This window comes from Danio rerio, chromosome 23 (assembly GCF_052040795.2).
Source record: "Danio rerio strain M-AB ecotype USA chromosome 23, GRCz13ab, whole genome shotgun sequence".
In the NCBI taxonomy this organism is placed as follows: domain Eukaryota; kingdom Metazoa; phylum Chordata; class Actinopteri; order Cypriniformes; family Danionidae; genus Danio; species Danio rerio.
In genome coordinates, this window is record NC_141043.1 from 22,513,883 (window position 1) to 22,529,521 (window position 15,639).

At 37.1% G+C, this 15,639-nt stretch overlaps 1 protein-coding gene across 2 annotated transcripts in view; it reads right to left on the reverse strand.

Annotated features, from left to right (window-relative positions):
* The window catches only part of klhdc8b (kelch domain containing 8B), a 213,999-nt gene extending 207,191 nt beyond the window's left edge, over positions 1-6,808 (reverse strand). For both annotated transcript variants that reach the window (XM_087306986.1, XM_087306987.1), the window contains exon 1: positions 6,691-6,808. The gene's annotated coding sequence lies outside the window, so the exon portion shown is untranslated. The remainder of the gene's footprint in view (positions 1-6,690) is intronic.
* Between the last annotated feature and the right edge of the window lie 8,831 nt (positions 6,809-15,639).

The window sequence follows — 15,639 nt, forward strand, 5'->3', positions numbered from 1 at the left end:
CTTAAAATTTTCAGTAAAGTTTGCTAGAACAGCGCAAAGCTCACAAAAACATGACCTTTTTCTTTGCGCTTGTAAGTAATATTTTAGTACGTGCAGGGGTGGACTTAGTTATTTGGGGGCCCCAAGCAATTCCAGGTATGGGGCCCTAGCATTGAAACTCAAAATATTGTCATTCTCTGTACTGTAGATTTTAGTTTTTTGTAAATAAACTTGAACCACTCACACCTTTCACATGAATATGGAAGGAACATTCTATTATTCATGAGGCCCCCTGGTTTTGAAAAAAAGTAATAATGTTAAAACTTTAATGGTTAGTAAAATATTACAATATATGACCAAAAGTTTATGAAAGAACTATATGATTAAAGGTGCAGTAGGTGATATTCCACAATGCTAACAGCTTAGCATAAATCTTTGAATCGCAGTCCCTCCCCTGCTGTCCAGAGCCACGCCTGCTGAAACAGGAGCATGCGCACCTTAAAGATTACAGCAAAAGAACCCTCTCTCATGTGTTAAAAGCGACTAGTGCTTGTCCGGCGGCGTGCAGGAATTACACTCATTACTTAAGTTTTAAGAAACAGTAACATTATGGTGCACTGACATTATGGTCCATCTCCTGTTTTAACTTCCTAATGATTTTTTTCTTTCAACACAGCTGGCATCTCATTAGCTCCGTAATCTGCCCTATTAGATGATTGCGGACGCATTATAAATAATCAGTTTTTCACTCCAGTTATCTTCGTCTTGAAGTTCTGTTGATGTTTTGTTTTTCTAGGATTTCTTATGGGTTAATTGAAGCATCTGCTAGAAACCAATTCATCACTCAGGGTGCTCAAACAATTGAACTTGAATCATTCATTAAATTTACGAAAAAAAAAAAAAAGAACTGACTTAAAATAGTGATCAATGATAGTTACTTATAACTTTAAACAAAGCACATGAATTAAATCACAGACAAAATGGGAAAATTGGCATTTCGTTCACAGGTCAGTATATGAAAACCTGCCATGACAAATGAGTTCTTTGCAGTTTTACCACATCATTTTGGACTAAAATGATATTTTTCGCAGTCTGATAATTTGGCCTTATAAGACCTCAATGTGTCATCAGGTACCACAGATAATAACTTTAAATTTTGACTGTATATGTTGTTGTTGTTTTTTGACACTAAGAATAGGCCAGTCACAATAATCAGTAAATCAACATATAGCAGAGCATGTTGTCAATCATTTTAGTGATGCAATTTATATCACCTATTAGCTGATTGCGCAGCCTCTCTATCTCTATTGGGGGTGTGAGTGTCAGTATGGTTAAAAAACACTGTAGTATTTACTATAAACTAAAATGGTATATTTTCATGTGGGTGCCTGATGAATTAAAATAAATCTGTTGTTTTTTTTTCTCTAGTTAAATAAAACATTTATTATTTATATGTTTAGGAAAGGGTTGCATGGTGGCTCAGTGGTTAGCACTGTCGCCCTACAGCAAGAAGGTCACTGGTTCAAGTTCCGGCTGGGTCAGTTGGCATTTCTGTTTGGAGTTTGTATGCTTTCCCCATGTTTGCGTGGGTTTCCTATGGAAGCTCCAGTTTCCCCCACAATCCAAAGACATGCGCTTTAGGTAAATTGAAGAAACGAAATTGGCCCGAAATTGAGTGTGTGTAAATGTGAGAGTGTATGGGTGTTTTCCAGGACTGAGATGTAGCTGGAAGAGTATTTGCTGCTTAAAACATATGCCAGAATAGTTGGAGGTTCATTCCGCTGTGGTGATCCCTGATAAATAATGAACTTGAATGAATGAATGAATGTTTATGATACATGTTTTCACATTCTGATTCAAATACCTAATTATTAAATTGTTAAAATGACTATAATTAAATGAAATATTCTTAAGAATAAAATATTTTGTGTTCTTTGGTAGAGTGCGCTTTATACACTATTATAGTTATAATTTTGGTGCTATATTTCGTCCCACGAAGAATAAACATCATGACAAGCCTAACTAACAGTGCTGGAAACCATTAACATGAATTGTATGAATGACTACAAGGAAAAATGTTTCATTTATAAACTGACTTTAAATAGTGAAGAATTAGGCATCATACTGAAGTGTAAATTTAAACAAATCTTTGGTAAACTATCCCTTTAAGCCATCAGCAACAAAATGATGTTCTGCATAACCTGAAACACAGATTATCCTAATAATATTCAAGCTCATTTATAAATGCTATTTTAAAATACAAAGACACAGTGGCCCTTTCTTCTCTCTGCATGCACATGAAAGTCGCCGTTGCCAAATAACCAACCTTTCACCAAACAGTCTGTTTGTGCATAGGTGTGTTGGTGTGCGAGTGGGTGGTGTGAAATTCAAAGCATATTAATGTGAGCATGTTCTCTGGAGAGCTATTAACAAGTCTATAATTAATGTTGTAAACTCTGTAGGGTTTAGGGGCTGTGAAGGGGACCCAGGGGCCGATGGCTAAGTGAGTGTACTCAAAGGCCATCCATCTCCAGCGACCGGATACTTTCTCTGTGGTGGAAGAGCACTTCACAGGAAGCTCCAGGCCTTTATTAGCCGTCTTCACCGTTCCCTCTGGTTATGTGTGAGACTAGATTTAACTATTCATAAGTCAATACAGGGAAGGTGAGTATAATTGGAAATCCACACACGATCATCTTTTTACATTTGCATATTGATTCAAATAAGGTGCTTTTGGCCTAATAGTCGGCTATAATTGTGTATGTATGATTGTAGTGTCATCTCTGATGTTTGACAGCACAGCGAGCGTCTGAAATAGCTGTGATTCTGAAGTACGAAAGCCCCTTCAGCCAACTGACTTAATGAAAATTAAATGAGTGGATTAGGCGGTTAATTGCCCGGCACTTGGACATGGATTGACATCTACGTAACAATGAACTGATGGTACTTTAAGGATTGGTGGCGTTTAATTTAAATTCAGTCGCGTTTTCCCCTCATTCTTTTCTTTAAATGATCACGGCACAGACTGCAGTCTCTAGATATGACTTTCTGCTTTCCGTGAATTATCCCTCAAGCTTCTCTTTTCATGGCATCTGGGTTAAAGGGTTTACCAGTTCTCCGTTTTCTGGGGACTTTATGTTATTTAGCAAAATTGGTGTCAGGTCACATTGAACAGGGGGTGAAGAGGCACGTCCCTTAAATCCAGAAACTACACAGAGCCATAAAAGACGGCGTTTATTGGGAGCACACACATCCCATTACATTTCTCATTAATTACCAGATGACAAAGCAGCCTCTTGCATATCAGCCTGTGGTGTAAATGGAAAAAAGCGCACGTTAATTTTTCTAATGATTATGCAAATGATCGCCAAGCAGACGAAGGTTATCACGTCCGCACGCAAGGCAGTAATTACCGCCTCCAGGGATAAGCACGAGACAGAATCATTAAGCAGAAGAGTTCAGAGTAATGCAGCAAAGCATTTAAAACACCACCTTAACAATCAAACAGAACGTAAGTGGTCAGTCTAAAATGCTTGACGATTATGGCTGTGTAGTTTGGTTAAAACAAAAGAAAATAATACTTTTGCTCATTGTTTGCTTTATGAGATGATAACCGGTTTAAAGATTTACTGCGGTTTGGAAAAGTCAAGGTTTTAAAACCGCAACATTTACTGTTCCTAAGGAATATGTTAGGGTTTTTTTAATGTGTTTTTAAGAAATATGTGCTTTTTTAAACTAATTAATTATTTAAATTCTTTCACCTGACATGATTACTGTTCCAAAATATTAAAAATATTTCCTAAAATAAACATATATTGTGTTAAATGGGGATGAAAGTTGTTGTTTTTTACCCAGACATTTAAAAAGAGCTTATTTTAGAGCAGTAATCACAACACCGTGATACTGTGAGGCCGCAATATTTTTATCCAACGTTACAATACTGTCAAAAACTTATATCTGCCCATGCCTATACCTTGCTTATCATTAAAACTGTAATTTTTAAGGCCGAATTTGAAGATACAACACTAAGAATAGTGTGATTTATTTCACAACAGAACTTAATCAGAGTTACAAAATAATGCTGAGCATTGGGCTGAGGCTCATTATGAGTAAATAGATGTGATAGTGTTTTTATAATGAAGAGCTTAATTTTGTAAATGAGTAAAAACAGAGCCATAAATTTGTCCACTGCTCACACAAATTAAGATCTGCAAGATGACTTGTTGTCATTGCCAGTACTGAATTATAGATAGCATTGCTACAATCACAATAAAACAGCAGGACTTCTTTGGCATTCAGTACTTATGGTCAGATCCTGTGATGTCCTATTTTTAGTCCCTGTTGCATTCATATTTTAGTAAATCCACACCAGCAGAGTATGTTTGGAAGTGGACCGAGACTCTTTCAGTGCATGGTCTTGGTCTGCCTGTTTGATGTGCACCAAGATTTGAATGGCAGCGTTCACACTTATGAATCAAATCAAAACATGCTTCTAATCTGAAATGTTTTTCCTCTATTACTACGACTTGCTTGGTTTGGGTCTTGTGGAGCTGCGCATCGATGGATTTTCTTTTTTTAAACCACACTGAATTGAACTAAACTGAATTTAAACTCTGAAAACTGGACTGACAATATTTTAATTTACTACACTTTCTATTTTAAGCTGCTTTGACACAATCAACATTGTAAAAGCGCTATAGAAATAAAGATGAGTTGCCATGAATTTGTACTGGAGTCCAGCAAGTAAGAGCAAGTCACTCCACAAATCTCAATAGAAGCACTGCAGACAGTGGGGGCTGCAGACTTTAGTGTCCTTATTAATGCACATTACACACATTCTAAATTCACATTTCCCCAGACAAATAAATCACAAATTTAAGATTCCATTACATTACATTTCCCCCTCATTTATCATTTCACTTAAAGAGAAAGCTTTCCCAAAACTAAAAAATTATTATGTCATTTCCTTACGCTCATTTTGTTCCAAACATGTATGATTTGTAAAACAAAGTGACCACTAGGCATGGGACGATAAACGTTTCAAGGTATATCTTAGTTTAGAAAAGTCAAAGTTTTATAACCATCAAAATTTTCTGCAATATTGTTCCTAAGGTATGTTTACGATTTTTTATCTACTTTTTTGTTGCTTTTTTCGAGCAGCAAAGATCTCCAAAGATGCTGTTTTAAATTGTAAAAACAAATCTAAATAAATGAAGGCAGCAGAAGTCAATTATTAATTTTCATTATTTAGCCTGGCATGTTACTCTTTTAAAATATTTGAAATGTTTCTCAAAATAAAACATATTGTGTTCAAAAGGGAATTTTTTTGCTTTTACACAAACATTTAGAAAGAATATATTTCTGAGCAGTAATCACAATATGGTGAAACTGTGATATTTTTATCCAAGGTACTGTAATCATACCGTCAGAATCTTATACAGGCCCATATACCTTGTGACCACTGAAGCCCACTTTATTTTACAAAATTAATTATTTCATGTTCCACAGAAGAAACAAATTGGTTCCAGTGTTCTGCCGATTCGCCCTATCTTGTCAGATTGTCCTACCTCCCATTCAAAAAGTAGGTAGCACATTTTGACGATGCAATATGCTACTCATCAGTTTTAGCTACCAGTGTAAGTTTTAATGTGCAGTAGTGTGATATGAAACTGTAATATCGCCACCCTAACCTACCTAATTCCTAACCCCAACCTCAGAACCATTCAAATACAGTGCTGGTATTAAAATCTAATGGGTGGTATAAAATGTCAGGACACCTGTTTGCAATCGACCTGTTTGTAATAGAGGCAGGTTATATATGATCGAAGTAAATAATTACATATTTTTCAATATTATTTATGTCAATATTATTCAAAGTATCTGCTTAAAAATGAAACATTAATCTCAAAACAACAAAAACAACATGCTCAAGGCTGTGGACGACCAGACAAGTTACACAAAATATAAGCTTAAACAGATTAAGAGCACAACTGCTAGTTTTACCCTGAGCTTGTAAAGTGCTTCTGCTGAAGCATTAATCTCACATTGATAATGAAAGAGAACAGCCATGCAACAGGTGATTAAATTAAGCGAGATCACTGCAGTACTGTGTTCTGTGACTATAAGCACTTGTTGTTATTGGATTTGTTTAATCAAGCGAATAATAAAGTTGGCTGCCTCACACTAAACAACAATTCTCCATAATAAGAATTGGCCGGTCTCTTAGCGAAAACCCTGAGAGCCTTTGAAGCACTTGAGCATGTTATCAGCTGAGGGTTGTGCAGAGCTGATCTAATGCGGAACAGCCTCTCCAAAAGCCGTGAACACTGAAGACACGCTGCATGGAGCGCAAGACCACCTTCCAACCAGTCGTAAACTTGAATGTGTATATACAGCCAGTACATACAAGCATACATCAACGAAAATATTCAGATTAAAATATAGATACAAAAACATAGTTAAAAGCTTAAAATACCAGTCAAATATTATGGCGTGTTTTCCAAACGACGTGAAAATATGCAATAAAAAATATATAATGTTAATTAATGCCATTTAATCCTTATTTGCTAGTATTGAAACAAAGATAGTGATACAGTGGCTGTTCTCCAACACATGCACAAACTGCAGTCTGTCACCAAACCATGCGCTTCGAGTCTGTGCAAAATAGCACGATAAAACTTTCCATAATAAGCTTCTCGTGCTAATTATTACCTTATTTTGTCGTCCAGCACCTGCGAATCTCCCAAAGTCTTGAAAGTTCAGTCAGAAGATGAGCTCGACGCGCTCCTCAGTCGCGTTATTGTGCCAGCGGTTAGTTTAGGTTTCGGACAGATGCTCCTCTCCTCGCGCGAGTATCTCCATTGGCTCAGCAGCATCACTCATTTCGCCCTCCCCTGAACGCTCACACGCGCTGTCTGCATGCTGGAGGTTTTGTTTTTTTTTCTCCCTAAAACCCTGTTACTTTGACTAGAACTACAAAGTGAACAATTGAAAAATCAAAGCACAGATTTAGGGCGTATGGAGTTCATGGGATGAAGTCTTTGCAGTGTCTTAGACTTGCATGCTACTAAAACATATTTATTGACGTCTTATTTGTTGATCTGTTAAACAATACGAATTTAATCGTGCTTTAATTGCGCGCTACTCTTATTGTCGCAATGTCAGTGGAAATCGCTTGTTCTCACATAAAAAAAAAACATTAAAATGCGTGAAATGAAATGCAGAAATGAAGTTGCGATCTTCCCTGAATCCTCCAGTGCCTCTCCTGCTCCGACTATTAGAAGAAATGACACGGGTTATGGGAAACGGTGAGTGACAAAACCTCACTAATGAAGTGCATCGACGCAAGCTGGCATTTTGAAACACTACTGCCCCCTTTTGGTATTAAGTAATATTGTCGCATTTCAGCAACAGTAGGGAAGGGGTGCCCAAACTTTTTCTCATAGGACCAAAAAACAAATATCATCGAGAGACATATGTCATTTCCTAATTTATTTAATAAAATTTTTAAATAAATAGAAAACATGACTTGGTGGAACATGACAGTATGTAATGCAGTATAACTGTTTAAATGATAATTTATTGCAATTAAATACAAAAACAATCACATTTATAACACAGTGGAGTTCAATGCTGAATACACAAGCAGAATCTGCCTTTAGTGACAGTATCTACATTTTAAAAATCTGATTAAATGGCAACATTTGAATTAAAACATTTAACTTCACTTAGCTTTTTTGTAGCTTTACAATACAACGAACAAATAAAAGATTAATTTAAATTTGAAATGTCAATCTCTAAACCATCCCCATCATTCTCCACCTCTTCTCAGATGGGATGGCGAGCCCAATCAAAGGTTACCATGGGCCAACTTTGGCCCGCGGGCCCTTGGGCATCTCTGATCTAGGGTGTTATGTAAAACAAATTTGTGTAAAAAAAATTTTTTTACACAATTTTTTTAATTAGCTAAAAAAAAGCATAACCTTTATAACATATATGCAAATAATGTTTTATCATTGACATTTTGATTTTAAAGGTTAGCTGACTAGCATGGTGCCACCGTTTTTATTCTAATTTTCAAACACATTGTTATTTTTCAATTTGTTGTAATAAAGAAAATCAGGATGATTCCATCAAATATATGTTTATTTTCTCTTCTGACGTAAAAACATATTATGGATAAAAATACATAAAGTATATTTACATTTACACACATTTACGTATAGATTTAAAAAAGAATAGCCTACGTTTCCACCTATAGTTCAGATCTGAACAATTAACACATGATCACTTTCTGCAAATAAATGATTTAAATGAAAATAATCTTATTTCAAATTTTAAAGATTATGAGACAGTTACTGAAATGACTTAAATAGGTATAAAATTATGCTAACAAATAATAACAAATGTATATTAAAGCTTAATCTAAATTTCCCAAAAAAGAAATAAATTACCAGACCATTTTTAAACAAATAATCAGCCATATAAATATAACATGTGAAGCATGACTTAATTAAGAGCAAAGCAGATAAATCAGTCATGGGTCCGTATCCTTGGAAATGGAGCGATAATCTAAACCTTCCCATTATTTTCGAGCCATTAGGCAAGAACACAGTACTCTTAGCTGTGCCGTGGCCTAAAAGCAAGTTGTACTACACTTTAAATGTGGGCTAATTATGCAACAGCACCTCATTTAGCCTGTAATGAGAAATCTCTGACTACCACAAAGAAATTTAATGAGCAAAACACACATTGGGGCAATGAGCTAAAATGGAAACATTTGTGAAACAGCCAAAGCAACATATATAAACAGAAAAAAACAGGTTGCATATCATTCATATACCTTGAAAAAGCACTAATATTTTTAATTCTGAATTCACAAGCTTTCTAAGACAAAAAGCTAAATGATCACACTGAATAGTTTGTTGCCCTGCTAATTGTTTGCTCAAGCAATAACAAATCTGATTGTTATAATATTTTGAATGCAAGGAATAGACTTGCAGTCACACACAAAACAGCTGAGTCCCTTAAATTAACAAAGACAGATTTACTTGAACAAGCGTACCTAGACTGTACAGTGTAACTAATTATGACTCTCCTTGCTGCATACTCGGTGAACCCGATCAATTGATCTCAATTGTGCATTCTCCTGAGGAGGAAATACTGCCCCTCGTCTCAAATCGATCACCACTGCAGATTCCCAGTGTGAGTCCACTGCTGGAGACAGGAGGTCAGCAGGAGGAAATGAATGTTTGAGTCAATCTCCTCAACCACTGCACTGACAGGCCAACACACACATACAGTATTATCAATATTTAGACATTACAGCAGCACTTAACACCCGTAAACCTAATGCCCCAAATTTAGTGGTTTTGAAAAATATTTTGCAGCAAATTTTCAGAGACTCACAGATATCACTACAAACTCCAACACATTATGTAAATAATGAGTGCTTCTGCTAAAAGAAATCATGCAATACCAGCATTTCTGTTATTTTTTTGCTCAAACCCATTGTCAGTCTTTGAGATGTCATGGTGTCCCATTCACAAACTCATTGCAGGGCTAAAATAATCCCAAATGCAGGTGCTTCCATCTACTGGTTGCTTATGTGAATAACATATTAGAAGAACATATGAATCCCGTACACTGTATTAAATAATAATGTAAATATTTGTATTCATTTATTTTTTGAACAACCTAGTTATGAGAAGTCTAGAACAATTCTGGGCTGATACAACATATATCACAGCCCTGCTAAAAAAAACTGCTTAAACCAACCCAAGCTGGTTCGCTGGTTTTAGCTGGTAGACCAGCCAGGTCTTAGAAGGGTTTTGCCATTTTCAGGCTGGTTTCCAGCCATTTCCAGCCTGGTCTTAGCTGGTCAGGCTGGAAAATGACCAGCCTAAATCAGCTAAAACCAGCTTGACCAACCTGGTTTAGGCTAGACATAGCTAGTTTTGGCTAGCTCCCAGCCTGGCTAGGCTGGTCAAGCCGTTTTTAGCTGGTCATCTCCCAGCCTGACCAGCTAAGACCAGGCCTAAATGGGCAAACCCTCTCTAAAACCAGCCTGGTTGACTAGCTAAAACCAACCAACCAGCCTTGGCTGGTTTCAAGAGCTCACACTTAGCTGATGATTGATTATAAGCAAGTTTGGCTGTCCGGGGAGAGAGCCCTGAGCTCAAAGGTCCTTAAGCCCTGGGCTCCTTCCCGTTTGCAGGGCGAGAGGGGAGCCTTGAGCTCAGGTAGATCTCGACAACTCCCCAAAATGCTCTACTCGGGACAGCAGCCACGTATTTGAAGAACCCCCCAAAAGGCAATGAAGATTAAAGCAATATCCGGCTGCTGAGTAAAAAGTGAACTAGAAAAGCTTGAAGGAGTAAAATGAGGTTAGTGTGGGTTTAAAAGGTGAGATGGGAGTGGTCGTTGCTACAGGAGTGGTGTACTGGCAGATGGATTATATACGATTATGTGCTTCCGGGGCAGGATTACTTGCTAGGACCGGGCAGGAGAGTGAGATAAATGTAATGATTTGAAACGTATGTGGTTGAGCTCTGTAAGAGAGGCTTACTATGGTAGTAGTGAAATGTAGCTTTAGGGTTCTAGAGTGTATCAGTAGTGGAATGCTAAATGGAAGTGAATATGCACTCGCTGAGCGTCACTGCTGCGGCAGTGATATAGAGGGGAAATGAGGCTCGGCTGAGCGTCTCTGCGACTTCAGAGGTGCGGTGGAAGTCAGAAAGCTTCTGAAGAGACGAATAACTGCTGTGTAGCAGAGAAGGAATAAGACTTGGTAGAGCGACTCAGAGCTGCAGAGGTGCATAGGTATTCAGTGTCTGGTGCATTATATGTGTGAAAGCAATGTGTGTTCCCGCTAAGCCTTTACGGCTGTATTGTTGCGGGGAGTGCGGTGATGGAAAATAAGATGATGCTACAATGCAATGTAATTAAGTGGAGCTGCTGTAGACCCAGGTAAAAAAAAAGTGCACTAAAATGCACTTTAAGTATACTTAGTACACTTTTCAGTAATGTACTAAAAGTGCTCTATTTTCGCACACTAATTTTGTACTTAATGTACTAAAAGATAGTATTAAGTATATGTTAAGATAAACTTAATACCATCTAAGTGTACTCAACTGTGCTATTTTGAGACACCCTGAAATTGAACTAAAATGTGCTTTGAACATACTATATCTGTATTTTATAAAATATATTTAGTTACAACTAGAAATATGCTTGAACCCTACTTTTAAACATATATAAATGTATTTATGACTAATTTAAAGTATAATAGTAATATATTAAAAGAATATACATATTGTATAAAAAAGTGTGCTAAATACTGTATTAAAAGTATTTTGGGAAAATGTACTTTTACTACAATACATTACTAATAGATTTTTAATAAAGTAAATTTAATGTAAACTTAAAATTACCACACTCAAAATCAATTTAAGCATTATTGATAATATTGCATTCACATTAAGTGTACTCAAGTACAACTTTTGGAAAAATGTACTTCTACTACAATACATTAGTAATAGATTTTTTATATATTAACTTATTTTAAACTTAGGATTAGTTTTATTTAAACAGTGTACTAAAAATCAACTAATGTTTGAAGCACACTTTTGAAAAACACACTAATAAAACTCTTTTGGATGTTTTTTTCTGTAGTGTACTTTATTGTAGTACACTTAAAATTGATTTAAGTATTACTGGTATTTAGTATACGTTTGTTAAGTGTACTAAAGTCCTACTGAAGTATAAACATACTTTTAATTAGTATATTTATAGTGCAAAACCATCAAACTTTTATTTAACAAAAAAAAAATAATGTACTAAAAAGTATTTGCGGGTATTTAAGTGTATTTTAATTGCATTTAATTATATATTTTTTTCACCTGTGGAGGTGTGATGGTGATAAGTATGGAAGCAATACAAGTTCCCGCTACGCCTTTACGGCTGTATTATTGCGAGGGAGTGTGATGATGGTAAAATTTTTGGAAAGTCTATGTGAGCTATTGGGGCTACCCCTGTGCGAGTCCAAGCTGCAGAGAATGAGTGCAAGTGAAATTGAAAAATTATGAAAAGGAAGAGAAAAGGGAAAGTTAGTAAAAATGAGTCCTATGCTACTAAGACAAAAAGTAGGGAGAACAGAGTCGTGCTGCTTAGAAACTAGGTTGAAGTCTGCTACAGAGAATCAGCTAGGCTTCTCTGAGGTGATATTGGCTGAGGCAAATTGAGGATTTAAAGGCGTTAGAGGACCAATGACAGAGTTTATATTTGTTGTTGGGAGACTGTTCAGGCAGAGCGTCACTTCTGCGGCAATGGTGCTGCAGTTACAGAAGTGCAATGGAAGTCAGTGGTTCAGAAATGAAGGCTAAACGGGCATCTCTGCAGTTGCAGCTGAGGCAAAGCTTTACTGCTGCAGCAGTGGTGCAGAGGGAAAATAAAGCTCGGCAAAGCGTCTCTGCTGTTGCAGAGGTGCAGTGATACTCAGTATTGGAGCCCCACACGGAAATGTTAAATACTATCAGCAGTGATATGCAGAGATGAAAGTGAAAAAGGGGCTCAGATAGAGCATCACTGCAGTTGCAGTGGTGTAAATGGTGTGTATAGATCAGCGGAGCACCTCAACAGTCGGTATTGGAGTTTTGAGTGCTCCCGCGGTAATGTAAATTACTTAGCGGATCGTTTCTGCAGCTGCAGCTGCAGCCGTGTAGTGGGTCAGTATGGAGGCAACTTGTGCTCCCGCAGAAGCATTTACTCCTGTATTAGTGCTGGGGAGTGCAACGATAGTGGTATTTAGAAAAATTGTTAGTGTATGAGAGCTCATTTAGAGCGTTGCTGTTGCAGCAATTGAAACTCGAGACAACCCCTGAATTGGTCGGAGCTGTGGTGAATGAAAGTGAATAGAAGTAAGGGATAGTTCAAATTTGGAGAGAAAAAAAGTTAAAGCTGGAAAAACGGGGGAAGGGTAGTGAAGGAGCTCCTATGTTAGTAGGAAGTGAAATAGGAAGAAAATGACAGAGTCATACTTATACCCAGGAATGCATGATGGTGGAAGTCGGCTGGAGAGGATCGGCTGGGCTTCCCTGAGGTGGTATTGCTCTTTTGTGGTGTAAAAATGCTAAGAGGTTTAGAATGGGTGTGTGAGGGAGCGAATATCATCCTGCATCCTGCGATTCTTCATCCTGTAAAGTTAGATCAGATATGGTTTGGTGTATTGTTGGATTGAAAAGCCATGTTTTATTTCAGAAAACTTCAAAAATGAAAAAAGGCTAGTGTGAATATGGCATCGAAGGTGTGGGCTATGTGAGTGAAAAAGTATCATTTTCAAAGAGTGTGAATGTATTTAGAAATGGATGTGGAGTGTAATAGGTTGGATGAGGGTCAGCTTCTGCAGCCGGCTGATATGACCTCTGAAATGAGATAAACAAGAGAGAATCAAAAATGAAATTATTACAACATGGTACAGGTACGGCTAACACAATGAATTGTTTTAGCTGATATCCATGCGGGGCATCTTAATAAGGGCATGGGCAACTGTTAATGGAAGCACCTTTTGTTAATGCATGGTACACTAGCCAAATTGTCACAATGTGCAAAGATAGTAGAGGTGGGCATTCGTCCCTCCTACAGGATGGCAGATTGATGGGAAATCTGCTCGTCCGGGGGTCCTGATGTACCTCTTGAAGACTGAGTTTATTCACAATGTAATTTATTTTTATGTTATTTATAATAACGTTAAATGTTATAATAATGTTATAATATAATATAATATTATAGATGATTATAATAATGTTAAATTATAAATAATACATATTTATTTATAATGTTATAATGTTTAAATAGTTTATTTTTATATATAATGATATAGACCCAAATGTTGGGGACAAAATGTAATTTCAAATAAATCTAGACAAATAACTCAATGGTTTCATTTACTCTTGCATGACCTTATATTTTGTCAGATGTCATCTGACATCTGAAATAACCTAACATTTTCGATTACATTGTGAAAATTACATTTGTATATACAGGGTACAAAGAGACCTCGACACTCCTGACAAAAACATCTCTGATCTCCTGCCTGACACTAGGGCGCACACTTTAATAAATCAAAATTTCTTTTATAGATTTGACATTCTGAATGTTTTTATCAATAATTGGCTTGAACGTTTTTCACAGGAGAAACTTAAAAGGTCAGTGAAGTATTGATTTCAGTATAATAAGTCAGAATATGTTAAATGGTTTGTTGTCACAGAAAATGTAACACTTCACCTGAATCCTCCGTCAGATAATTCCCCACGCATTCAGAATTTCACGTGCCTACATCATGTGAATGTGGAGTAGATCAGTTGTGTGAAGCTGTCTCCAGTCATTTTCTGCAGAACTGTAAGACATATCATAGTGTTTGGTCTTGTGTGTGTGGGCGCACTCTTTGCTTCTGTCAGTGTGACTGCTGCCAGCTGTATCTACGCCGTGTGTCATTGTTTCTGAAGAGATGCCACCCTAACAGAATGGCACTATAAAAACAAACATCCTAATTCCATTTCACACTTTTAGATTTGTCACACATGCTTTGACTGATTACCTCGTACTGACTCCAAGATTGTGCTTTCCATTCCAAAGCATGCTTTCTTAGGCCTGATTTTGCATCCAACAATAGATTTACAAACAAGCTTGGACATAAATTGAAGGTGCCTGTAATATTTTATTTGCAAAGGGTGGGGTAATCTAAAGGTTAACCTTAATCGAAAAAGTCTACTAATGTACTAATGTTCATGTAGTCAAATTAAATCTGAACTGGTGTATAAAAATAGACATTCAAATGATATAGATGAACTATCATCCAGATGTACAAGATGATGACAGTGTTGGTGACACACTGCCAAGGCCGATGGAGAAGCATAAACAAACCAAGACCGATGCAGTGTGACAGCAGTCAGCTCCCTCGGGACCACCATGACCAAGACAACAGCTGCCAAACGCTGCCTGGCAGCGGAGATGAGGGGGAGTCAAAGCTGAGGTCTATAAGCTGACTGGTACCTCATTCTACACAAACAAATTCTCTCTCATCCAAGTCCAAATGTTTTGATGATTTTCATGAAATGCTAGACGTTACAAACACAGCATTTGAAATCCTGTTAAGGGATAGAAAAAATGGAAATGGAAAAAAAAAATCCAGAGAGGATTAAAGAACCAAACAATCGAAGAGGGAGAGAGACCAAGAGAGAGAAGGATAGAAAGAGAGAGTCATATCGGGAATAATCACAGTGTGAGAGGGAGAGACGTGAGGCGGTGCTCTGAATAGGAAACAGAGGGAAGGATAGAGATTAGTGCTGCACTCTCTGGGCTCATCACTCAATGAAAGGACACGCTGCAAACAACAAGGGCGCTCAGCCTCAGGAGAATCGGGAAAGGTGCGAGTTTGCTTTTAGGGATATTTACATAAAACTTACTGGACTTTCTGGAGGTTTCCAGGTCAGGATACTTGGTTTGAACAACTTCTTACTATGGATTGTTACAGCTAAGTCAGAACCGAGGAACCAGATTCAGGAAGGTTCTGAGTGACTGGTAGGCTTTCCTATGTATGCTGTGTTAACGGAGTATGTTAACCAATTAAAATACCTATCCTTAAACATAAATGTAAACACA